We start from the raw sequence: 26,974 nt of genomic DNA on the forward strand, positions 1-26,974 counted from the left end.
TAGGGGATGATTCTCAATTTGTGGATTATTCAAATACCTTGTTGCTATTTATTTATCTTTTCTCAATCTGATTTGGATGTTCATTAGACTACACTAGGTCAGGGAAAGGAAATGATATTTCTATCAGTCCTTTTGACTACTTGTTAGTAGCTCTGGTAAAAGATAAGGGACAAAGATGGTAATAATGACTATTTTCATCTTACATGAATAACAAGAGATGGTTGCAAGTAAAAGGAATTCTTGCAAATTTTAGAAATATTTTAAGTCATATTGAAATATTATGTTTATTTATAAACATATAAATAAATATATAACACATATATTTAATACTTCAGTGATTCTTATACTGCTTCAATTTATGATTTACAACTGTCTTCCAAATAACCCTTCTATCCAAAATGCAGCAATATGCAGTAAGATTTAGAATAAATAGCTTTAGAATTGAAAGGAAATTTTGAACTCATTCTTTATTTTCAAATGAAAACACTGGCGGCTTTGAGGGTTTCCATATGCCCATGGACAGAGAAACACTGAGGAGGAAAAGTTAAGATTTGAACCTAGGTCGTCTGACTACAAATCCAATGCTTTTTCATGAGATGATCACCCTCTCCTTGCTGATATGCTCTCCTCTCAAAGTTTTTATGACGTTACTGTCCTCATTCTTTCCCTAAGCTGTCCCTCCTCACTTCACTCTCTATGATAACCTATCATTCTATCTCTTCTTATGTCTCTTTTGTTCCAAAACTATCCTTTGTTCCTTCCTATGACTTTTACTCCTTTGTCCCTTGGTGTTCTCCCAGGAAAAGACCTTCATTTTAGCCTCCCTTCCTCCTTTCCAATCTGGACTTGGAAGACTCAGTCTTGTCTCTCTTGACCTAACTCATGCCTTCCCAAACTCCAACCCTGGATTATCACACCATTTGCCATTCCTGCTCTTCTCACGTGCTGAAGAATGGGGTTCCAGAGACTTGCTATGACCTCTGGAATCAAGCACAAACCTCTCTCCACGATCTGAACCTTCTCTGGGACCCAATGACAATGGCCTCCTTGATCTTTCTCAAACACAACTTTCCCATCTCTGCACTGGGCATTTTCCCTGGGTGTCCCAATGCTTGGAATATTCTGCCCCTTACTTCGCTTCTTGGCTCCCTGGGCTTTTTCAAGATCTGGGTCAAGTACTTCCTTGTAGAGGAACCCCCACCTTTCTGTGTTTCTGCATATTTCTTTCTGGGTGCAGCAAAACACCCAAAGTGGAAGGATGGCTCGCTTCAAAATGGTCATGGCCAGTGCAATAAGGAAGAGAGAGAGAGAGAACTCTATCCCATTCCATTGTCCTTTGGTAGGGGGATAGGAGTCAGACTTCATACAGCTGCTTCCTGCCTCCTATGTGTCTCAATTGCTTTTAAGGTTTTTTTTTTTAATCAAAGATTTTTATTTTCAAAATATATACATGGAGAATTTTCAATATCCACCCTTATAAAATCTTGTGCTCTAAATTTTTCCTTCCCTTCCCTCCACCTCCTCCCCTGGATGGCAAGTAAGCCAATATATGTCACATGTGTAATTCTTTTATACACATTTCCACATTTATCATGCTGCACAAGAAAAATCAGATCCAAAAGGAAAAAAATGAAAAAGAAAGCAAAATGCAAGCAAACAACAACAAAAAAATGAAACTACTATGTTGTGGTCCCATTCAGTTCCCACTGTCCTCTCTCCGAGTGTAGAGGAGCCTGAGCTTTTTAATGATCATCTGTAGCCAATCTGTTGCCAGGCAATGGTAGTTATCCTCCCAATTTCATCAGGGAAACATCTTCATATTTCACAAAGGGATAATCGGATATAGATGTATCTTTACAGCTCATTTAATACATCACCTTTAGAATCTGCCTCCTAATATCTGTGATTATATCACCTGAGCTGAGAGGGGAAATCAGTTGGTCAAACTCTCCTCCATATATATATTTGTGTGTGTGTGTGTGTGTGTACATATATATGTATGTATGTATTTTGGGGGAATGAAGGAAAAGCAAAGAGAAAGGAGAGGGGGAGGAGAGTAAAAAAGAGAGGGAGGGAGAGACAAAAAAGAAGAGAAAGAGGAGAAAAGAATTATCTTTTTAAAGTCTACTGAATGGATCATTTCCCCTGATTTAGTAACCAGTCTTAAGTAAAGTAGCTTTGGTTTTGTTTTTAAGCAGGGACTCTTTTGATGTAAACAGCATTATGCATTGTTATAGTAAATATGGGTGAGAGATGGATAGACCTTTGCTTGTTTGGGAGAAAAGTGGTGAGAATGAAGTCTGGAAAGTTTAATGTGAGTTTGAATCGGGACAGCTTTTCAAACTGGTCAGGAAACGTTTTCACAAATCACCAAAGGCTGTGAAGCACACCGGAGCTGTGTCCAGAGCCAAAGCTCTGTGTGTGTCCTTAGCTGGGACAACCTGAGCTTGGAGGCTGGTAGTTTAAATTAGGAAATGTTCTAGTCATGTCTGGAGCCTTTGACTCACTGCTGCTTGTGCCCTTCATCTTGGACCGGTTCGGGAGTGAGCCTGTAGGTTACCATAGTCTGCTTGGCAAGGACAGGACTATGAGCTATAGTTATGGATTTCTGAATCAAGGGAGCTCTAGATTCAGAGAAGGGAAGTCAAGAGAGGGTTTCTGAAGAGACAGCCAGAGCTCATCACAAGAAAATAGTATCTGAGATTCAGGTCACAAAGGGAAGCAGGATATGAAGTTGGACAGGAAAGTGAGTCTGTGGCATTTGCTCATGAAACAGGGGCCTGCAGGCCATGTGCAGAGATCCCTGAGAAAAGCCAGTACTTTTGTTAATGTCCTACAGCTGTTCTGGCAGCAAGACCTAGATGCAAACCTAAAATTTTATGCCCTGAAAATCCTTGCCTTTCATCCTATATTCTCAACTACTTCTCACAGGATCTTCCTCTAGATGTCATCTCTCCTCTCTCATTTATCTTCAATTTCTTCCTTCCTCTTGGCTTCTAGAAGGTCCATCTGGTGATGAGAACATTCTCAGTTTTCCCCAATCTTGCAAAAACAAAACAAAAATCCTTCCCTTGACCTTCCTACCACAATTAGCCAGTGGTTGACTTCTTACTTTCCATTACTGTTCAACTCTGAAATCACCTATATTCAATTTCCTATGCCTTTCATATATTTAAAGAATCCAAGCAAGAAAATTCTTATAAGAAATAAAAAAGAATTAGGAACAGTTAAAAAAATCTAAGAAGAACTGAAACTGGAATTAAATGATACAATAAAGAGGAAATAATGGGAGAAATGAGTAATGTAGCATCTAAAATAGAAAATCTGAAAAAAAAGGCAGAGCCAAAAGAAGAAAACAGATGAAGACAAAATCATAAACAATGCAGTGAAAAAAGTGGGAAATATTTTTCAGAAAATAATTCATCTATAAAATGATATGGAAAAGTGAAAAACCTAAAGGATAGCTCCACATATGATGATTTTCCAAAAAATTTAGACAAATAAAAGGATATGATCACTTTTTATTCTAGAAAGTAACCATTATAATATTAGCTCATTATTTCAATTTAGATTCTAACCATATATTTGTGATTGCATATAATGTATTCTAATGCATTAATATATTGTTTCAAATTTTTTGCTATATGTTGAGGAATATATTGTGAGGACAGATCAAGGGCCATTTAATTTTGTGATAAACCAAAATATAGCTGTAATAATAAAAAGATAGATGACTGTAAATTATATATACACACATATTGAAACATTAGAGACAGTCTCCATTAAAGACTGTCCTTTGTAGAAATTATTAGAAATAAAAATTAATGGCTTGACTGCATGATTTTGAAAGACAAAAAATTATCTCCAATATAAAAGAAAGTGATTTGAAAAAAATATTTGCAGCAAAATTCACCTGATAAATATATGACATCCAAAATCTGTAGGAAGTGATATATAATATAAAAGTAATATTTACTAGTCAAAGGAGAAGTGATCAAAGAATATAAATAATTTTTTGAAGGAGAAAATGTAAATTAATGGGTTTTTGAAAAGGGATTTATAAGATCTAATAATCAAATAAATTCTACTTTAAGCAATGTTAACACGCCATCTCATACTCATAAAACAGTCAAAATTAGCCAAAAATAATTTTTAAAAATCTCTTACTGCCAAAGCTGTAGTAAAATGTATGTCCAATACTTGAGGAATAACTGAATACTTTTTGGCATATAAATACAATGACATTCTATTATATCAGAAAAAATTATATTATAAAAAAATGAAGCCTTTTCTGACTCATGGAGAATTGGTCACTCATGGCAGAAGGACTGGATATTTGGAAGCATTAATTTTGGTGGCTTTTCAACAGATGCCCAGCCATCAACATGCCACAGAACAAACACATAAAGTTACACTGAAAACAGCATGGCTACCACTTGAATTACCAAAAGAAAAAAAGAAGGAAAGCTGAGAGGCTCATGAATGTTCAAAGTGAATAAAGAAAAAGATTGGTCTAAAGGTCAAACTCTACCATAAACAGCATCATGCTGAGAAGATTCTGATGAAAAAGACTATCAAGATGCATGAAAAAAGAAAGAATGATGAAAAAATTCCCAAAGGAGCAGCGCCTGCATATCTACTGGACAGAGAGGGACAATCCTGAGCCAAAGTCCCTTCCAAAATGGACTAAATTATTAAAGAAGTGTTAAAGGTTATTCACACAGGAAAGAGAAAGATGGTTGGAAGAGAATGGTTACTAAAGTCTGCTTTGTCAGGGACAGCTTTACTCAAAAACCACTGAAATATGATTTATTAGGTCAATGAGTTTGTGTTTTAGGAAGGCTTATATAACTCATTCTGAACTTAAAGCCACTTTTTTGCCTACCCATCCTTAGAATGAAGAATTCCTCCTCTACACTGTATACAACTCTGAGTGTCATTACCAAGGGGACCGTCGCTGAAGTGAATGTGAGTGAGCTGCAAAGTTATCTGGGGACAATATGGCAAGGTTACCAGCAATCTGAAACACGATAGTGCATACCTACTGTCTTGCTTGTTTGAGTGAAGTTCTACATCTTCAACAATTATTCAACATTCTACAATATATATCAAGAAAACCACAACAATTACTATGTTGAACAGTCACAAAACAAAACCAAAGACCTGGTTCTGCACAGTGGTTGTTTTGATTTGAGGTTAACTTGGAAAAGAAACACGATTTTCTATTTTTTTTATGAGACTTCCCACTTGCGTGGTAATAATTTAAAAAACCTGTTAGCTTAAAAAAAAAAGAAGAAGAAGAAATAAGACGAAGATGAAATGATGCAAAGTTCAGCAGAAGAACTATATATACATATATGTATTACATATAAAACTGTTTTAAAAAACAAGGGTAACAAATACTTTAAAAATAAACAGATTTAGAAGGGATCATATTACAAATAACTTATTATTTAGTTAAAATTTTTGTTTATTGAGTCAAAAACTAAACAGCTGTGATTTTAAAACTTTATTTGGAGAACTACTCCATATTTTATCAGTTGTATTGCCTGAGACTATTAAGTTTTGCATTTTATCCTTCCTGTTAGTCTCAGAGAAAGAAATGGGCTGTTCCTTGCTAGAGCTAACGCCTCTACCTGTATCCTCAATATAATTCTCAAAATAATTCTGTTTCTGTTATTCCCTCTCTCTCACAGAACTTCTATTTTTCCTCCTCTACTGTTTATTTCCCTTCAACCTAAAAATATGCTCAGGTTTCCCCTATATCCTTTAAAAAAAGCTTCTCTTTACAGTGGAATCTCTCAAGCTACTATTCTATGCCCTCTACCAACTTTACTATCAAGTTTCTAAAAAGAGTAATCCTCACTTACTTTATCACTAACTCCTTTTAAAAAAAAAATTTTTATAACATTTGCTCAATTTATTTATTTAGGCAATAAGCATTTATTAAACACTTCCTATGTGCCAAGCATTGTGTTCACAGAAAAGTTAGCTAACTGGTCCACTGTCACACAAATGTGTCCTAGGTGGACTTTTAACCCATACTTTTTTATTATTATAGTTTTTTATTGACAAAACATATGCATGGGTAATTTTTCAACATTGATCCTTGAAAAAACTTTTGTTCCAACTTTTCCCTTCTTTCCCCCTATCCCCTCCCCTAGATGGTAGGTAGTCCCATGTTAAATATGTTAAAGTATATGTTAAATGCAATATATGTATACATATTTATACAGTTGTCTTGCTACACAAGAAAAATCAGATTTAGAAAGAAGGTAAAAATAACCTGGGAAGAAAAATAAAAGTGCAAGCAAACAATAACAGGAGTATCACTCACTCCTTATTGAAGTTCTATATTATCTGACTTCTGGCTCCCCTGAAACAACTCTTGTCAAAGTCACTAAGGATTTCTTTATAACAAAATCCAACGGCCTTTCTTCTGCCCTCATCTTTCTTGACTTCTCTGAGGCATATGGCACTCCTTTATCTTCTCTTTGCTCCAGGATTCTGTGACTTAGATCTCTTTAGACTTTCCTTCTAACTTTCTGCGCCTTCTCATGTTTGTGCATGATTCCCCAAAGTTCTGTTATCTGGGAGCTTAAAGAAAGCCAGAAAGTCAGGAGACAGAAAATTTCAGGCATGGGAAAGAGCCAGTGAAAATACAGAGGCGAGAAAATACAGAGAGTGTGTCAATGGATTATGAAGGAGATTGTGAAGTCAGAAAAGTCAAATAGAGGGGGAATATTGGGGAGGAAATGGTCTGTACCAAAACCCTTTTGAGGAGGGTCGGAATTAAAGGAGAGAGAGAAGAAATGGGGGGAAATGGACTTAATGGTGGTGATTGTGAAGGGAATTTTGGAATGGGTTTTTCTGATATGTTTTTGAAACAAAGAGGAACTGAGTCAAATTTTTAAAAAATAGAGACATGTTCCAACTGAAATTTGATCAAAAGATATGATTTGTACCCAAAGGGCTATGAATTCAAGCATATCCTTTGACCTAACAACACCACTATTTGGCATAAATACCAAAAGGGATTTAAAAAACAAAAGGAAAGTGACCAATATATAAAAAATATTCATAGCAGCTCTCTTCTCAGGGAAAAAAAAACCCTTGGAAATTGAGGGGATGTCCATCAGTTGGGGAATGGTTCAATAAATGGTGATGTGTGTGTTTATGATGAGATATTATTATTCTCTGGGAAATGACAAGAGGATGCTCTTAGGGGAAAAAACACCTGGAAAGTCCTCTGTGAATTCAAGCAAAGTGAAATATACTTTATACAAAGTAATAGCAATGTTCTGGGTTGGCCAGCTGTAAATGACTTTGGTATTCCCAGTAGAACAATCATCTATGACTACTCTGAAGGGCATATGATGAAAAATGCTATCCATATCCAGAGAAGGAACTGATTGTGCCTGAATACAGAGTGAAGCTTCTCTCTTTGTATTTCTCTCTCTTATTTTCTCTCTCTTTTCTTTCTCTTTTAACTTACTTTTTCTTGAGGGTTTTTATTTTCATTAAGCTGAGAAATCTATGCTTTTTTTTTTCACAACTTGACTTTTATAGAAATGTTTTGCATAACTTCATAAGTGATTTCTTAATTGTGTGTAGGGATAAAGGAGAAAACCTAGAACTCAAAAACAAATTTAAAAAATTGTTTTGAATGTAATTGGGGAAAATATTAAATAAATAAAAGAAAAAGAGATTAAAAAATAAATATAGCTATCCAGAAATTAATACAATAAAAACAAAAAGTATATAAAAACCCTTTGTTACGAGAGATGATGCACCATAGGATATGTGGGTGATTTATCTGGAAATTAATACAATAAAAACAAAAGGCATAAATTTAAAAAAAACATAGGATTAGTTAGACTCAGGAGAAGAACCCTAAAGATTATGGTATCACTAAAGCCAAGGAGGAAAGAATTTTTTTAAAAAAGATAGTTCCTGCTTATATTTAAACATTTTTTCTCAATAGTATTTTATTTTCCCCAAAACATGTAAATTTAGTTTTCATCATTCAATTTGGTAAGACTCTGTGTTCCAAAAATTTTCCCTACCTCCCTTATCTCCCCCTTCTCCAAGACAGCAAGCAATCTCATAGAGATTAAGTATGGACAATCCTTTTAAACATATTTCCACATTTGTCATGTTGTGCAAGAAAAATCAGACCAAAAGGGAAACAAAAGTGGTCAATAATATCAGCTGCTGTAGAGCTCAAGCAGGATGAGAATGGATATGATAAATCACATGAATAAGATTTAAAAGAGCAATTCCCATAGAGAAGTAAAAACAAAAACTAGATTTTCTAAGGATTGAAAAGAGAATGGGTGATGAAGAAATGAAGGTGCTGGATGTAGACATCTTTAAGAAATTTAGCAGTAAAAGGCATGAAGAAGATATTGATAAGGGTCAATATTCTTTCAATAAATAAATGAATGAGTGAACATTCAAGTACTGCACTAAGTGCTCACATTACAAATAGAAACAGAGAGGATAGTCTGTGGCCTCAGGAAGTTACCACTCTAATAGAAGAGGCAACCCATCAAAGGAAGTGATGGTCAGAAAAGAACACGTTACAAAGGCAGGGAATGGATAAATTCCAGTAAAATAGCAGTTCCTAATTTGGTTATGGCTTTAAAACTGGAAAGTGGAGGAAAAGGTGCAGAAGGTGGCTAGAAAGCAAAGTGAGACATTATTGGGACCCCTAAATACAGAGGGCCGCAAAAGGCACACAAAAATAAAGACAGTGGTGCTTCAGGATGGGAGTACCAGAGATAAAAGTTCTAAGTTCTTCAGGCATAATTTCTGGTCCAAGACACAGGTAGATTGTTAGAGATTGATCTTGGAGTAAACATGCATGTATCATGCCCTAGGACAGAATCAAAGAAAATTAAAGGTAAGAGAAAGATGCAATGGTGGGAAAATAAATTAGTTTTAACATATTATCAAGAATGACTTGCGCTTGAAAAGGAGTACAAAATACAGTCAAAAATATGTAAAGAAAGTGGTTCAGTCATATAGCAAAAATGAACATGAAAGTCTATACATTTCGGTATTAAAGATGGCATCTAAATGGTATTAAAACGACCAAGTCCAACATGTTAGGTGGCTGTTCTGTAGAGTGTATGGAAAGACACAGAGAAGAAGTGTACCATAGGAAAAGGGATAGAGGAAGGGAATATAAATCTTAACCGGAAAAGGAGTACACAAACCAATGAAATTTTAACTCTTTAAAAGCATTAAGTTGTCTTTTGAATCTTTCTGAATTGCTATATGACTGTCAACCTACAGGGCACCTTATCTGGCTCTCAGGATGGCACAATACTTATACCTCCATGGCATTGTTCCGTTTCTGTCAATACCTTTGCTACTCTAGAAAAATCGATTTTTAATCTGAAAGAAATAGAATTCATGAGCACAGTATCTTGCTACAGGATATACTGAGGGATCCCATAACACTATATTTAGGTAGAAAAGACCTAGCACTTTCTGGGGTGCTAAGTGAGGAGCAATCATAACCTCACAGTTTGTAATTTTCTACTGGGACCTTTTTTTTTTTGAACAGGACAAATGTTATTTCATAATACCTTTAATATGATAACATAGCATTGTTGGTCTGCAGTGAAGTAAGTTATTGTATAACTGCATCATGATTACAATAAAGGTTCTAATACTGCAACTGTGTCATGGTGCAAATTTGGGATCATCATTGGGAACACTTTTTAGAGACACCTTTAAGCCACTGGTTAATTAAGAGTGCTTTATGTAACCATTAAAACTTTGGAAGACATGAAGTACTTTCTAAAGCATATAAGAAGGAAGACAAGATATTGTTTTTGTTATATAAACTGCATGAATCAATAGTACATTCTAGCAATTTTGAAGGGATGAAAAAATCGAAGAGGTTGTTTACAAATTAGTTCTTAGCTTCAGACTGAAGAGGATGAATGGCCCATCCCAGAGAGAGATGGCTGGATTCAAGATGGACAGAGGCAGCTGTTAAATTGAAAGGCAGCATCTGACTTAGTAGCATTGAGTGGGACATGTAAATCACACTGCAAACCAACCAAAGAATTTCTCAGGGGAGCATTCTCATCCCTTCTGGAGGAAATCCTTTGAGTCTGGTAAGGGATAAGACATTGATATGGAGTAACGAGGGAGAGTTGTAGAAAATCTCAAGGTATCTACACAGGATCTCATATGGATCTCAAAGATGCAAAAGCACCCATATGTGTGCATGTGTATGCTTGCTAATATTAGAAAAAAAAATTGGTGGAAGAGTTTGTGTAGCAAGCCTATGTCCAGTTTAGCAGGAAGGAGAGAAGCCCTTTGAGTTTATATTGCATGGGGAGAGACAATTCCAGAGGGTGGTAGTCAAATGATGAGTGAAAAAGCAAGAGAAATGGCATTAGCATGAATGAGGGATGCACCTGGCCATACTTGAGAACCATACTTGGGAGCTACCAGAGACCCAGATGGATATGATTGTTTGCAAAAGAAAATGAAATTCTTCTAGTACAAGTCAAAAGACAAAGAGAGCTCTGTAATGAGGAAATCTTTTTCCAATTAATTTCAACACATCTTCTTATGTATGTTCCACAGAGGCAAAACAAGATAGCTCTCATGGCCACACAGACCTCAAATGCCAAAGCAAAACAAACCTAGCCTAGCCTAACCAACCAGCAATCTTTCCTGGGCTCAGGCTACCTGGATTCGTAATGCTGTAGGTGTCAGGGACAGTGGGGGCTGATGGAGTGTCCTGATGTGTGGGACGGGCAGTAATTACCTTCCAGTCCCTGTATGACTTTTTGCATGTCATCTTCCTAATGGGAGTCAAAAAGCACTTATTAAGTATGTAATGTTTGTCAAGGATCATGGTAAGAGGTAAGCAGACAGAGAAATGCAAAAGACGGTCCTGGTTCTCCAGAACTCGCAGCCTAATGAGGGAGGCAACACATGGACAATCAAGTACAGACAAAACCTGTGCAGAATAAGTGGGAGGTCATTTCAGAGGGAAGGCACTTGGATTAAGGAATAGTCGAGGGCTTTTGTAGAAGTTGGAGCTTTAGCTAGGACTTGAAGGAAGCTAGGGAGGCTAGAAGGTGGAGATGAAGAGACAGAGTGTACCAAGCATTGGGGGCAGCCGGAGAAAAAGCTCAGAGTTCTAGAGAAAGTGTCTTGTTTGAGGAACAGCAAGGAGGCCAGTTTTAATGAAAGCACGGTTTGTAAGGGAGAATAAGGTATGAGAGGACTGAAAGAGTAGAAAAGGACCAGGTTGTGAAGAGTATGAAAAGTCAGAGGAATGATATCTGACCCGGGAAGTTATTACCTCGTGTTGTGAATCATTGGAGTCTTTTGAATGGGGGTGGGGGAGGAGGGGTGCAGTGGTCAGACTTGTGCATTAGGAGCACTTTAGCAGTTAAATTTGATCTTTCAGGAGGCCAATTAGAAGGTTACTGCAATAATCCAGGTGAGAAATGTTGAGGGACTGAATTACGGTCCTGGCAATATGGATAGAGAAGCAGCCACATGCAAAAAAAAAAAAAAAAGAAAAGAAAAGAAAAGAAAAGAAAAAGAAAAGAAAGAAAGAAAAAAAAAAAGATATTGAGAAAGAAATGACACGTTTTGGCAAGTGATTTGCTATGTGAGGAGAGGACCAAGGATGATGGAGAGGTATGTCTGGCTAACTGGGAAAATGGTGGGACACTCCACAAAAATACAAACAGTTTGGCAAAGGGCAACAAATTATGCTTTAGGTATTGACCTTGAGATGCCTGTGGGATATTCAGTTCAAAATGTTCATTAGGCAATTGATGACAGAGTTGATAACTGAACCCAAAGAGGCTGATGAGATCAACAAATGAGACACCATAGAAGGAAAAGAAGGGCAGGGCCTGGGGGATGCCTCTCTGAGTTATTAGTGTCGAAAATCCAGAATTGACCATCCAAGATGGCTAAGAGCATCAAAAGTGGGGGAGAGGAAAAGATGGATGCGGCCTAAGAAGCCATGAGCTTTGACAATTTGACAATTAATTTCTCTACAAAGCCATGAGCTTTGTAGAAAAAAGTTTCAGTTGAATTATAAAGTCAGAATTATTAAGATGAGAAGTCAGATTGGAAAGGGTTTAGAAGAGAGAGTGAAAAAAGAAATGAAAGCACTAAGACTTTCCTCAGGAGTTTAGCAATGAAGGGGAAGAAAGAGAGAGAGGATGACAGCTAGAGAACATGGCAAGATCCATTTTAGAGGATGAAGGAAGATCTGACTATATTTACCCATGTCAGGGAACGGGCAAGTAGACTGGGAAAACAGGTACACGTAAAGGAATTAATTGTGGCAGGCAGAAAGGCCCCTCTGTCATTAGAATTAAGAATCATGTAGCAGGAGATCAATCCACAGGGATGCAAAATGAAGAGAAGGGGATGAAGAAGGAAGTAGCAGGAGACCAGTTCAGAGGGATGTAAAATGAGAAGGGAAAGAAGAAGGAAATAGTAGGAGACCAATACAGAAGGATGTGAAATGAGGAGAAGGGGATGAAGAAGGAAGTAGAGGAAAACCAGTTCAGGGCATACAAAATAGGAGGAGGAGATGAAGAAGAAGTAGCAGGAGACTAGTCCAGTGGGATGTAAAATGAGAAGATGAAGAAGGAAGTAGCAGGAGACCAATCAGAATGATGCAAAATGAGAATAGGATGAAAAAGGAAATAGTGGGAGACCAATCCAGAGAAGGGAACAGAAGGAATTCTCTTGAGGCCAAATGGCCTCAACTTTTTTCAGTGAAGAAAAAGGCAAGATCCTCAGAAGCGTAAGTAAAGGAAAAGAAAGGGATAGGAGGTTTGAGGAAAGAAGAAAAATTTATAATAGCTATTATGGTGACTAGGATGGGGTATCACTTTGGAAGGCATATTAAGTGTTGTCTTGTTGAGATGAGGGCCCAGTTGAGATTTCCTAACATAAATTGGTACTAGACACAATTAGAATAGTTTTATGATTTCTTTTCAGTTTCATTTTAGCAGTATGTGAATAAAAAGGAAGGAGGGAAACAGGGAAGTGATCTTATGATTGTGATTTGACAAGGAATGATTAACAATCATACAAGAGCAAGGGATTCAAGAGTATAATGTAAAGTTGAATTGGCTCTGTAAAGGGTCAGAATTTGAAAGGCAAGAAAGGTTAGCCAGAGCAAAATTAATGGCTTGGGATGGTACTGAAAGATATAGGTTGTGGTGAGGGTCAAAAGTAAGTTTAGATTAAATGAAGCAAATATAAAGATAGAAAGATAACAACAGATCATCATCATAAAGTTTTCAGAGCTCTTGAACACCAAAGTAGATTAGTGGGAAATGGCAAGATCAAGGGTATGGCTATCCCTGTAGGTAATTCCAGTAGAGCAGATTTGCAGGTCATTGGAGTTAAGCATATTGGGGAACTAAGAATTTAGGGCATTTGAGCAAATATTGACATATATATTAAAATCTTCTAGAATGAGGGAAGGAGTTGGATAGAAAGGAGGTGAAAAGGAAGACTAAGCCAGACACAGTATCTACTAAGAAAGGAAGAAGAATGACTGAGATTTGGTTGGGAACAGCAATCAGCATCTAGATTGAGTGATAAATTTGTATTTGTCTCAAAGAAGAAAAAGTCGCTAAGTGATAACAGCAAAGGTAAATATGAAAGTAGCAGTGCAGAGTTCTGATTTTATGGTCAAAACCCCAAAGCCAATTGAGTATGAGTGAAAGTATAAGCAGTATAGAATGAGATATGAGGGAAGTTTTTGTAGAGGGCTGAAAGAGAGGGTGGTTTGAGCACTTAAGGCAACTACCGATTGGACAATATTCTATAGGCATGTGCTTGGGGAATGGCCCTTCCCACTATCCTGTGCTGGCTCCATAATTGGTGTATACAGAGAGTTGTAGGAGGGACTAGGGGGTGGAGTGAGACTAACCAGGGTCACTCTGGGCGGGAGATGAAGAAGGAAGGTCTTGGAGATTCTGCTTCCATCCAATTCAATCCTACCTCTAAAGACCAAGAATAAAGCCAAGGATTTTTGCTTATCCTGGCTCTGGCTGATTCTAAGGTATCCAGGGTCATCACATTTGGTGCCCAATGTGGGGCCTGAGGACCCTAATTTCACTGAAGAAGTCTCTGGTGACCAGGAAATAGGGTGAGTATTTTAATAGACAATCAGGGAACTTACTTTGTTAAGGGCTAAACTAGTAATCTTTTCTAGCTGAAATGGGACAGATATTAGGAAAAGATTCTCCCCCAGCCCCACACCTACCCCGCTCCGAGGGGGCGCTATAGAAAGCATGCTTAAGTTGATCAGGGATACGGTATAATTATAACTTGGTTGCAGAGCTCTAGACTTTTGGGTACATTAGAACATATGTTCCCTTGGTTCTTAAAGGAAGAAGAGATAGGGCCAGATAATTGGAAACTGGTAGGAGATCAACTATGTGAATACTACAATGATAAAGGTCCTCATTCAATTTCCAAGGAAAGAGTCTATACATACAACATAATACAATTGTCCTTAAAGAATCCTGCAAGTTATAAAAAAAAGAAAAATTTTCAGAACAGCCAGATGAGGAAGTGTGAGGAAAAAGAAGAAAACAAAGAATAGATTAAAAGTGATATCATCGGAGAGCATGAGGAGTTAAGTGAGGATGAAGGGTGTGGTGATTCTCCCTCTCACAAGGCAGCTTCAACCCCACCTAAACCAGAATTGGTTCTTGACATGCCCCCATCAACTTCACCTTCCAGGATGGAGGAGGGAGGAGGAATAGTGGGAGGGGCAGTGATATCACCAGCACTTCCCCCCCCCCCCAGCAATCACCCCCTTTTATGACTAGATTGCAAAAGGCAGTACTTAAAGCCACAGAGGAAGGGAAGGATATTGCTGAGTTAAAACTACAAATATATCCTGTGATTCAATAGTTTAACTCTTCAGGTCAAGAAAGTAGAAGATACACTCCTTTTGATATAGAAATCCTCAAAGACCTGAAAAAGGCTTGCACTCTTTATGGGGTTATATCAGGTTACATTAAGATGTTATTACAAAAAAAAAAAAAGATGTTATTACAGAATTTGGGTTATGAAGTCTTAACCCCTAGTGACTGGAAATCTATAGCTAGGTCATGCTAGAACCTGGACAAAACTTGTGGCTTTCTGAATATAGTGAGCACTGTAGGATACAAGCCCAACAAAATAGTCATAGTGGAGTTAATCCTCCAGTCACCTGTGACCAACTAACAGGTGTAGGTTCTTATGCAGACATTTCAGTACAGATTAATTACCTCATAGTAGCATATGAGCAAATTGCTGCTGCTGCTATCAAAGCATGGGCTTCTCTCCACAGTGAAAACAACAAGGGTGAGGCCTTCACAAAAACTGCACAAGGACCAAATGAACCTTTTGCTGATTTTGTGGGACATTTGCAGACAGCTATTATACGAACTAATGATGAAAATGCAGTAACAGACATTATGATAAGGCAATTTGCTAAAGAAAATGCTACTGAGGTTTGCAGAAGAATTATACTAGGACTGCACAAGGATGCTCCTTTAGATCATAAGACGCTGTGCCACAGTGGGCACAAATGCCTTTTATAGCCAGGCTATGATGCAGACGCCCCAAGATCCGAACATGGGAAAAACAGGGTCCCTTTTGGCAAGGGACTTCCATGGATACTATCAATGCTTTCAATGTGGTAAAGTAGGGCATCTGAAAGCTCAGTGTTGGCACAGAGACAGAGTGAGAAAACAGGGTGGAAGAACAAGACCCAAACCCCCATGTCCAAAATGCAACACATGCTTCCACTGGGCATCAGAATGTAGACAGATTCATGGAAACGGGATGAGAATCAGGGAAATGCCCAGCCCTAGGGTCCAAGGCAAAAAACATTTGGGGCATGATGGCAGCCAATAGTGCACCCAGAGAGTGCCTAAAAGTCTAGTACCCAGACATGACCAATCAGCCAGAAAGCCATATGATGGGAGAAGGGGACAATGCAGTCAATCAGCCAGGAAGCAACCTGATGGGAGAAAAGGATTACATCTGGGGAGAATAGAGTTGTTTGCAGCTGGGACAACTGAGATTCCCCCTGGAGAGGTGAAATCTGTTCCTCTCCAACCTATGGACCCCTTGCCTTCAGGCACAATAGGCTTGACCATTTCACATCCTGAGAGTATGTAGAAAACAGTGTCCATCCATAATATCCCAGTCACTAATACAGGTAGACAATGTGTGACTTATCACCCAGAAGAAGTAGTAGCATCAGGTTTACTGATACAGACTCCTAATAAGCTATCTGGTGATAGTTGCCCAGATTCTGACTCCAAGCAACAAAATCCAGGAATATACTAGACAGCAGCTGTGACAGCTGACCAACCTATGCTCACTATCTATATAAATGGCAAACCATTAGAAGGATTGGTAGACACTGGTGCAGATGGTACACTCATTAGAGGTGCCAAATGACCCAGTCACTGGCCAGAGATCAAGGCAGACACCTACATGTCTGGAGTAGGAGGATCAATAGCTGCTGAAGTTAGTGCTGCCCTATGAGATGGACTTTTGAAGGTGAAACAGGAGTTTTTACTCCTTTTATAGTTGAAAAACCCCCATCACTCTGTGGGGAAGAGACATTTTATAACAATTAGGATTAAAAATGAGTACTTCGGTTTTTTAGGCAGGGCTGCTGTTGAAGGCCTGCCAACACTTTCCCCTGTTCCTATCCAATGGAAAACTGATACACCAATGTGGATAGAACAGTGGCCCTTAGGTAGCAATAAAATTCAGGCTTTATTAGATATTGTACAGGAGCAACTTGACCGAGGACACTTACAACCTTCTTTAAGTCCTTGGAATTCCCCAGTATTTGTTGTAAGAAAGAAATCTGGAAAATGGAGGATGTTGACTGATTTAAGAAATGTAAATGAACAGATGGAAGCTATGGGAACTCTTCAGCCTGGACTTCCATCTCCTACTCAATTGCCTAGAGAATGGCCTCTTTGGTTATAGACATTAAGGATTGTTTCTATTCTATCCCTCTAAATAAGGAGGATATGAAATGATTTGCCTTTTCAGTGCCCAGCGTTAACTTAGCTGAGCCTTATAAAAGATATGAATGGACAGTTTTGCCACAGGGAATGAAAAACAGCCCTACTATGTGTCAAATGTATGTTGCTGCTGCTCTTACTCCAGTAAGAAAAGCATTTCCAAAAGTAATGTTATTACATTATATAGATGATATAGTGGGATGTGCACCTGAGGAGCAAATGTTAGAAGCATGTCTACAAAAGACCATAGAAACTCTAAGGAACTACAAATTGCACATAGCTCCAGAAAAAATTCAAAGGCATGCTCCTTTTCAATATTTAGGATATGAAGTATATGGTAAGGTGCTTACAGTACAAAAACTTTTCTTAAGAACAGAGAAGCTAAACACCTTAAATGACTTTCAGAAATTGATAGAAGATATCCAATGGATGCATCCAGTGTTAGGCTTGACTACCTATCAATTACAACCATTATATGACATTTTAAGAGGAGACAATGCTTTAAACTCACCATGCCAGCTTACAAAAGAAGCTCAAGAGGCTTTGAGAGAAGTTGAACTGGCTTTATCCAATATGGTTGAAAGATTCACTCAAAAACCTTTGGAAATATCCATTTTTGCCACACACGAGGCAACCACAGCAGTCCTTCATCAAGGAGATAGTGTGATAGAGTGGGTGAATCTCCTAGCACAACCAGAACAAAGTCTTACTCCTTACCCAGTGCTTGTGGCTAGAATTTTATTAAAGGCCATTAAGCGAGCAGTACAATTATCTGGGATAAGACCTGACAAGATATATACCTTTTATACTAATGCACAAATTCATGTATGCTGTGAAACCATCCCAGAGTGGCAAATTTTATTAGTCACGGCTCCAAATTTTACACTTGGGTCTCCATTAAAGATAACCAGACTATTACATAATTGGCTTCTTGGGGAAAAGGTTTCTAAAGTTCCTCTTAAAGGACCAACTATCTTTACAGATGCATCCAAACATATTTGCGCTGTATATTCTCGTGACTTAACTATAAAGAGAGTAGTCAGAACTCTTTTTCAGTCCACTCAGCAGAATGAATTGGATGCAATCATTTTAGCTCTTACTTATTATCTGGGAGATATAAATATAATATCTGATTCAGCCTATTCAGTAGGTGTGGTACAAAGAATTGCCACAGCCCAAATAAAATTTGTAGCCTCTAATATATATCAGCTCTTTAAGGAACTTCAAGAGCAAATGAGAAAGCATCCAGGTAAGATTTATATTTTGCATGTTCAGTCTCATAGTGGACTTCCAGGTCCTATTTTTGATAGTAATTCAAAGGCAGATAGCCTTCTAACTATGATGGCCAATACTCCTTTATTTCAAGAAGCCCAAAAATCTCATTTTAAATATCATCAGGCTGTTCGAGCTTTATGTTTACAATTTGGAATAACAAGAGAGGAAGCAAGGAGCATAGTAAAAGCCTGTACAGCTTGCCTTCCTTTCCAGGCTCCTACACTGCCTCCAGGAAGGAACCCTCGTGGTTTGAGACCCAATGAAATTTGGCAAATGGATGTGACCTGTTACAAATCTTTTGGTGGTCTGTCTTTTATCCATGTTGTGGTAGACACCTTTTCAGGCTTCACTTTTGCAATACCAGCAGCAAATACCAGCCTGAGTGGTCAGTGAATTCCTTATACAAACATTTGCAATTATGGGTGTGCCACAAGCAATAAAAACAGACAATGGTCCTGCATACACCTCCAAACATTTTGCACACTTTTGTGCACAGCATAAGATATCACACACCACTGGCATACCCTTTAATCCTCAAGGACAGGTAATAGTAGAGAAGAGAAACAGAGACATTAAGACACCGCTCCAAAAACATAAGAAAGGGGGAGCCACAGGTAACCCTAGAGAAGTTCTAAATCTAGCACTTTATACTATTAACTTCTTGATTTTTGACAAAGATGCACTGGCTCCAGCAGACAGGTTTTATAACCCACCGGAAGGGCAGTGTCCAGCGTGAGCAGCTTCACTATCTTTAGATAATCGCCAGGTGATGTGGAGAGACCCAGAAAGTGGTGAATAGAAGGGGCCAGATAGGTTAACTGCTTGGGGGAGAAGATTTGCTTGTATCTCTATAGGTGGAGAAGGAATCAGATGGGGGCCAATGAGCCGTATTCGCCTTGTCCATTGCAGAGAGATGGAGCAGACCCTTGAAACGAAGGAGAAGACTCAAGAAATATCAGGTAGTTCCATTACTGACTGTGCCCACCAGTGAATTGAGCATAGCAGTTATGGCGTTTGACTCATAGACATCAAAAATTGTAGGACTTGAAAACCCTCAGGAATCATTGGATTCTCTGAGACATGATAAGACTGTTGTAGAACTTCAAAACCCTCAGGAATCATTGGATTCTCTGAGACATGATAAGACTGTTGTAGAACTTCAAAATCCTCAGGAATCATTGGATTCTCTGAGATATGATAAGACTGTTGTAGGACTTCAAAACCCTCAGGAATCATTGGATTCTCTGAGACATGATAAGATTGTTGTAGGACTTCAAAACCCTCAGGAATCATTGGATTCTCTGAGATATGATAAGACTGTTGTAGGACTTCAAAATCCTCAGGAATCATTGGATTCTCTGAGATATGATAAGACTGTTGTAGGACTTCAAAACCCTCAGGAATCATTGGATTCTCTGAGATATGATAAGACTGTTGTAGGACTTGAAAGCCCTCAGGAATCTTTGGATTTTATGAGAAATGACAAGACTTGCAGGGATCATTGGATTCTCTGACATGTGAAGCAATGGATAAGACATTCGTTTTGGACTATCTCTTGGCTGCTGAAGAAGGTGTATGTGTGACTGTTGTTTATATACCCTCTTTCTAGGACTTCTGGAAATCTTTTACAATACCATGTGGATTCATATTGTTTGTTATATCACTACTTGCATGTACAATTCATGTTTGTTGCACCACATTGAGCCTGCACTGACTGTGGGGAGTCATCACTAATAGCCTGTGCATTATTGCTATGTGCTTGTGTAATGCCTCCCATGCTGATGGGTTTGTGCATAATAAGACTCTTCAGCCCAGAAACCCGCTAGCAACCCCCACTTCCCTTTGGTGCTTTTCATTCCCTTCCTGAGATGTCAGGGAGGGCATGATCATCTTCTTTTTAGTGCTTTCACCTCCCTTCCTGAGAAGTTGGGGGGGAGGCGTGATCACCTACTTTTCAGTGTTTTCACCTCCTTTCTTGAGAAGTCGGGGAGGGTGTGATTACCTTCTTTTGGGGTCTCTCACCTCCCTGAGAAGTCAGGAATGATGTGACCACCTATGTTCTAAAACAAAAGAAAGCAGGATCTGTAGAGGGCTGAAACTCTTGAGTTGATACACTGAGGTCAGTTCCAGCACTTAAGGCTAATTACTAATTGGATAATACTCTAAGGGCATGTGCTTGGGGAATGGCCCTTCCCACTATCCTGTGCTGGCTCGATAATTGGTGTATGCAGAGAATTGTAAGAGGGACTAGGGGTGGAGTAAGACTAGCGAGGGTCACTCTGGCGGTAGATGAGGAAGAAGGAGGTCGCCGCGATTCTGCTTCCATCTGATTCAATCCTACCTCTAAAGACCAAGAATAAAGACTAAGAACTTTTGCTTATCCTGACTCTAGCTGATTCTAAGGTATCCAAGGTGCTAACGCGGTCATCACAAGTTTTGTCATCAAAAGGGAGACAGGTCTTAGTGCACACCAAGAGATGGAAGGAGTGCTAAAGGGAGAGGGTTTAGAGGAAAACGAGTTTCCTAATCATGGAGTGGACTTCCAGAGGGCACAGTGGACAGATCTGGAAGGGGCATGGTAGAGAGCAAGGTTAAAGAAGATCAGAACTAGGAGACAGAGAGCTGAGGATGGGGAGACCCAGAAGGGTTAGTTCTTTTGCATGTAGGGTTTAGGATCACCAAAACAAGGCCTTCTACCATTATTAGCATGCTGAAGGAGAAATATTTCTCTGTGTTTGTTTCCAAGCTGGGATTCGTTCAGACCAGGGCAAAGACTTTAAGAGCAAATTACTCAATCAGAGAGGTGTTGGCTTGGACAAAAATCAAAAAGGTCAGAACTATGGCTCACTCCTTTCAAGATCTGTAGTCTGGAATGTTTTAAAAATGCATATACCCTGAGGCCCGAATAAAAGGCCCAGTGGTATTAACATGAGAATCCAAAATACTTCAGACACATAACTCTCCAGACACTTCCTTGGCAGAGCTCTCCTAGAAATTTGGGACACAGGATCCCCATAAGGGAAGTAAGCAGAGTTACAAGGATAGAATTCTCTTTACTTAACAACTGATCTCGAGCTAAGCTATTACCAATTATCTCTAAGTCTTTCCTTGTGAAAAAGTAATCGTGACTCAGCATTGGGTAAATCAACTTTTGAAAAGGACCATAAATAATCCTATTGCAACAAAACCAAACATAGATTAAATAAGTTAAATAATCAGACACTACCAATATAGGTTAGACAAACAAAACCGATTTCTTTACGTTCAAAAAAGAGATTTTTAATTGAGGAAAGAAATCCTATTCTCAGGTTTATTTAATCAGTGTTTGCTCTCTGGGACATGTAGTTTCTCTGGATAATTTTCATTGACAAATGCCAACAGGCCGTTTTTTACCTAAAGGACTTTTAAAAAATGAACTGCTGTAGTCAGATGTCATTTTTCTTATAAAGCAGTAGTATCCAAGGCCTCATCCCTAGGAATGAATGTCATCAATCAGAATCAATTAGAAGTTAGGAAGATAGGTTGTATCTCACCTTTCCCAGACTAACCAGTTGTGGGTTTATCTTCAATACTACTGCCCAAAATTCTTATTTTTCCCAACAATCTTCCATTCTGCTCCCTCTATCCAATGTTCAAACTTCCAGTTGGGCATAAACCACAAATAATCCATAGATAGTTTTAACTTAACTATTAGTTGGGTACCCAGAATAGCAGCTGCCCAGATGCTATTGGGAAAACACCAATATTGCCAGAATACCTAGTTCCTGCATCCTCCAGACCATTTCATGGTAGAGGCAGGCTACTGGAGGGAAGTTCTGTGATGTGGGGCAGTGATTACGTGAGTAAGAACCCTCCCTTGTTTAAGAGCATGAGCAGGATGTAAAGGGGTCTGCAGTACAGATCTTATTTCATCATCTTTCACTTCAGAATCTACTCTTTTTCTGAACTATCCTTTCAGTCACCCATGTTCACAATATCAATAAATTATTCTTGATCTCCTTACTTTCTTATTTCATATATCCAAAAGATTTGCTAAATCTTGTTGTTTCAACCTCTGTATCTCTCCCAAATCTGTCTCCTCTCATATGGCTAGTATCCCAGTTCTGTCTTCATCACCTCTCAGATGAGTTATTGCAAAAACATCCTAATTGGTCTCCCTGATTCAAGCTTTTCCCCTAGTCATCCTATCTTTTACAAAGATAAACAAGTAATTTTCTTAAAGCACCGCCCTAACCATATCCTTCCCTTAATAAATCCCAGTACCTCCCAACTGACTATAGGATCAAATATTATTTCATTAGTAAGATTATCTTTTAAAAATTTCCAATTTTGATGTATATATAACATACTTTATGAAAAATGTAAATATTTGTCTCAAACAGTTTTTGACTATTGTAAGATATGATAAAAAAAAGCTTGTAGACCATTGCTTTAAAGAAAGAATGTAGACACTAAATATATTTGAGTCCCTTAAAATATATAGAAGTTATATCCTTTGCAATTTAATTCAACAAAATAGCTGAAATTGCCCTTAAAAATAAGCCCAGGAGGCAATAACTTACTCAATGAAATGGAGGGCTAAAATATGCTACTTTTTTCTCATCTAAAAAAGATTTTTAAAAAAAATATCTTTTTCCCCCCCAAGGTAAGCATTCAAGGAAAAGGCTCCAATGTATTAAAGAATGATGAAGAACAAAGTATAGGCCTCTATGTTTCTTTATATAAGTGATTCTGGTACTTTTGAAAAGGGTATTAAAAAACTTCTCAGTTTTGATAGTTTTCCTACCTGAAGGTAGAGTCCTAACATTATACAAAATCTGTGTAAAAATATGCAACAGAAATCAGGTAAATCATAAAATACAGGTAATAACTTAACAATAATATGCTCCATGCAATCTTGGCAAAACTGACTTTATCTTAGATTTCCTTTCATTTCTAAGGGATATAAAAAGAGGATATAATCTACATAACCTTCTGAGTAACACGATAAATATTATTAGCAAAATTTAGAAATTAGTTGCTCAGTAGTAGCATACAGAAATGATCAATTACACATTATTTTATTTAATGAGTTATGACCAAGAAACCTAAATTGTTAATAGCAATACTACCTCATTCATAGTGCTTCAGTTTATAAAATACTTCCCTCATAAAATCATAACCTGATCAAATGAGACATAAAGTTAGAAAGTACAACAGAAGTCAAGTTCGACTTTAAATGGCTAAATGATATAATAATAAATAAAATATTTTTTATGGTTTCTGGCCCCAGAATCCTGCTTATGCAAGTATTTCTAAACTCTTCATTTTCTATTCTGTTTTCTAATAGCTAGCTAGCTTTCTTCATATTTACTCAGGACTCCATCGTGGATATTTGTTAACTTTATCAGAATATGAGTCATCTGAGATTGAGAACTATTTCTGTTCCTGCTATTCATAAGAAAGGACTAAAGATTATGGATCTTTATATCTGCCCCAGTAAATATAAATAGTACACCATACAGACTTGATACTAGTAGTTTAGTGGAGTGGGGAAGGAATACCTTAGATATGTTTCAAAAAGAATGAGTAAATAACTGTAATAGTCTAGGATGAGAATCAAAGGAGAGAATCTTAATAAGAAGAAAATAAGGCAAATTTAAAAAAAAGAAAAGGAGATAATGGAAGATGACCAGGAATTTATGAATTGAAATCTACCAGGTTTTCATTCCCAATACCTTTGTAGGCACCCCTCTTTTCCCTTACACATACATTGCGTCTATCCTATGAGAATTCGTCCCATACATTGTTATGTCCTTTAATGTCATGTTTAAAGACAGCAGATCCCTCTGTTTAATCTTCACCAGAATTTACTGAAATATCAATAGTCATATTGGCAAGCCAGGACTTGTGAAAGTTAACAGTTTTGTCTTTTTCTGGAATAAAGCCATTTACATCACTATTTCTAAAAAGAAAAACTTAAAACTTAACTTACAACATATAATTATTTCATAATAAAACTGATTTTTATAAAATGGTGATATTTCTTTCACTAGCTTGATGACAGTGAGTATTCTGGGATCTTACAAATGTGACTTTTGTGGTTTTTACAAGTGGAAGAGATTACAGAATAATAATGGTTTTCAGTTTTTTGTTTTTGTTTTGTACAAGAGCCCAGAGTAAGTAACCATCAGAAAACAAAAAGGACTTCTTTGACATATTGAAACTGGACTTTGTAATTTCTAATATGCTTTTCTATTTTCTGACATATATGTTCTTTATATTTTTTCAAACAATACATTGTTCCAATTTCATTTGCCTAAAATGTATAATGATGATTTTCATAGACCTTGTTCTCCTTCCATTTACAGATTTGAATGATAGGCCTAGAATATGAAGGGCCTTATTTTCACTGACATGAAGACAAAACCAAACACAGATGTGCAGAAATGTATATATGGACATAAAGGCAAGTTATTATCAAGGATCTCTAGATATACTTGGAAAGGATTCCGAGAGAAGTAGGATTTGAGCTGGCTTCTGAAGAGAGCCAGGGAGCTAAGAAGTCAAGGTGAAGCACCATGAAAAGGCCCGGAGATGCACGTGTGCATGAGGAATGGCAAGCAGCCATCGCAGGCAAAGTAGGGGAAGGGACGTGCACTGGACCAACAAGGGAAAAAGAGGCAAGGTTATAGAAGGCTGCCAAGGAGTCTCTGTTGGGTGCTGGAGGGAAGAGGCTGAGGGAAGGGATGGCTTAGCAGGAGATGGATCGGAGCGGGGGAGCCATGGAGGCCAATCAGAGGTTGCTGCGCTTATCCAGGTGAGGGACGATACTAAGACAGTAGTTGTGGGAACGGAGAGATGTAGAGTTAGCAGACTGGACGGGGGATGTGGCAAGAGGGAGGAGCTGAGGGACCAGGAAGGTGTTGGTGCCCTTGACAGCAATCTCCAGGTCTGGAAGTGGGGAGGATTTGGTGGGAAGGGTCATGAGCTCTATTCTGGACTTGCTGCGTATCAAGGGCAGTTCAAGGTATAGAGGAGGAATTGCTGCTCATTAGAAAGTGTGATGAAAGGAGAGCTAACTATGCAGACCTGCCAACAGTAATGGGCATGGAGATAACCAACGAATCAGGAGAGCTGATGAGATCATCAAGGAAAAAGAGAAGAGGGTCCAGGCCCCAACCCAAGCCTTTGGTAACCGTGATGGAGATGAAAGAGGATTGATTATTCAGATAAAAGGAGAACCCAAAAAGCAGAGTCATGAAAACCCAAGGAAGTGATCAATAGCATCAAATACCGTAAAGAGCATTTGGCAGAGTCTCTTATCAAGTATCATTCAGAAGTGATAGAATCAATAATGTAAAGCCTGAGTGACAATGACAATAAAAAGTTTAAAAACCAAAGTACTTTCACGTGTCCATAAGTCCTTTTAAAATGTTTTACTGCTATTTGAAAAACAAAGGTCATTTCAGCAGAGCCACCAGAATACTAGTGCAGACCGTGGCTATGCTAATTATCATTCTAATTGCAAACAGAATTATCAAATGGGGAACTCTAGATGAATTAATATTGTTTTATCTGACTGTAGGACTTAGCTTTATATCATAGAGAATTAGACTTGTGGTTTTCCAAACAGCATCGAAAGTGTGATTTTGGCCAGATTATTGAAATTAAGTACAATGTCACTGTTAGCATGTATAGAAAAGTATGTAATGTTTCACAATTACTTACCAGTTAATCTGATGGAGTAAGTAGTTGAAATGACCATTTTATAAGTGAGAAAACTAAGGCAATGAATGTGGCTATGTTACCTGCTCTAAACTAACACAAAGAAAGTTAGGAGCATTACTGAGATTATGTTTTGGATGCCTTAGTTTCTAATCCAATGCAAAAAATAAAAAATTTAACCATGAGAACTCTAATCGGACCTATAAAATGGTTTATATATGAATAGAGGGAAGGAAATATCTTTGGATGATCTCATTTTTCCTCCCTAAAGGAAAAAACATCAAAAAAGCTTTCAAATTTTGTGAAAACAACTGAAGAAAATTATAGTGGTTTCTCTTATGTAAGAGATTGCAATAATAAATGACCTTTCAAATGACTAAGAAGTAGTCTTTGGTTAATTACAGCAGATGATAGGATTTAATTTTCAACATGACAAAAATCATTCACTGGTGTGATTTAATATTCATTATCTTTTCAATTTAGATAATTTTTCTAGAAAAGTAGTTAAATTATTCAAAATAAAGTTCTTTGGATCTATTGCTGACAGATATTGTGCTCTTAATGACAATGACCAACAAAAAAATCTATTAAGGTTTTTAAGACATATCTTTCCTTGGAGACATTTAATAGTTTGCTTAGTAGCTCATTTTTCTTGAATAATTTAGATGTTCTAATAATAGAGGGCTGGACTACAAAAATCTTTAACCCATAGAATGATGACATTTACTGTAAAGAAAAATTCCTTTAAAACAATGCACTTAGATGCTTGAGTATTTAATGATACTTTTTCGGGGAGGAAAGAGAGAGGCAGAGTTAAATGACATGTCCAAGGTCACACAGCTACTGTCAAGAGTCTGAGACAGTCCTCCCAACTCCAAGGCCAGTGATCTATCCACTGTACCATTTAGCTTTCCTTAATAATACTT

General features: G+C 37.8%; 1 protein-coding gene and 1 pseudogene across 2 annotated transcripts in view; one reads left to right on the forward strand and one right to left on the reverse strand.

The window, feature by feature from the left end:
- The window catches only part of NTN4 (netrin 4), a 145,674-nt gene that overhangs the window by 107,925 nt on the left and 10,775 nt on the right, over positions 1-26,974 (reverse strand). The gene's annotated exons all lie outside the window — the stretch shown is intronic.
- On the forward strand, positions 4,386-5,065 carry LOC127564760 (ribosome biogenesis protein NSA2 homolog; annotated as a pseudogene).

This window comes from Antechinus flavipes, chromosome 5, assembly GCF_016432865.1.
Source record: "Antechinus flavipes isolate AdamAnt ecotype Samford, QLD, Australia chromosome 5, AdamAnt_v2, whole genome shotgun sequence".
Classification (NCBI taxonomy): Eukaryota; Metazoa; Chordata; class Mammalia; order Dasyuromorphia; family Dasyuridae; genus Antechinus; species Antechinus flavipes.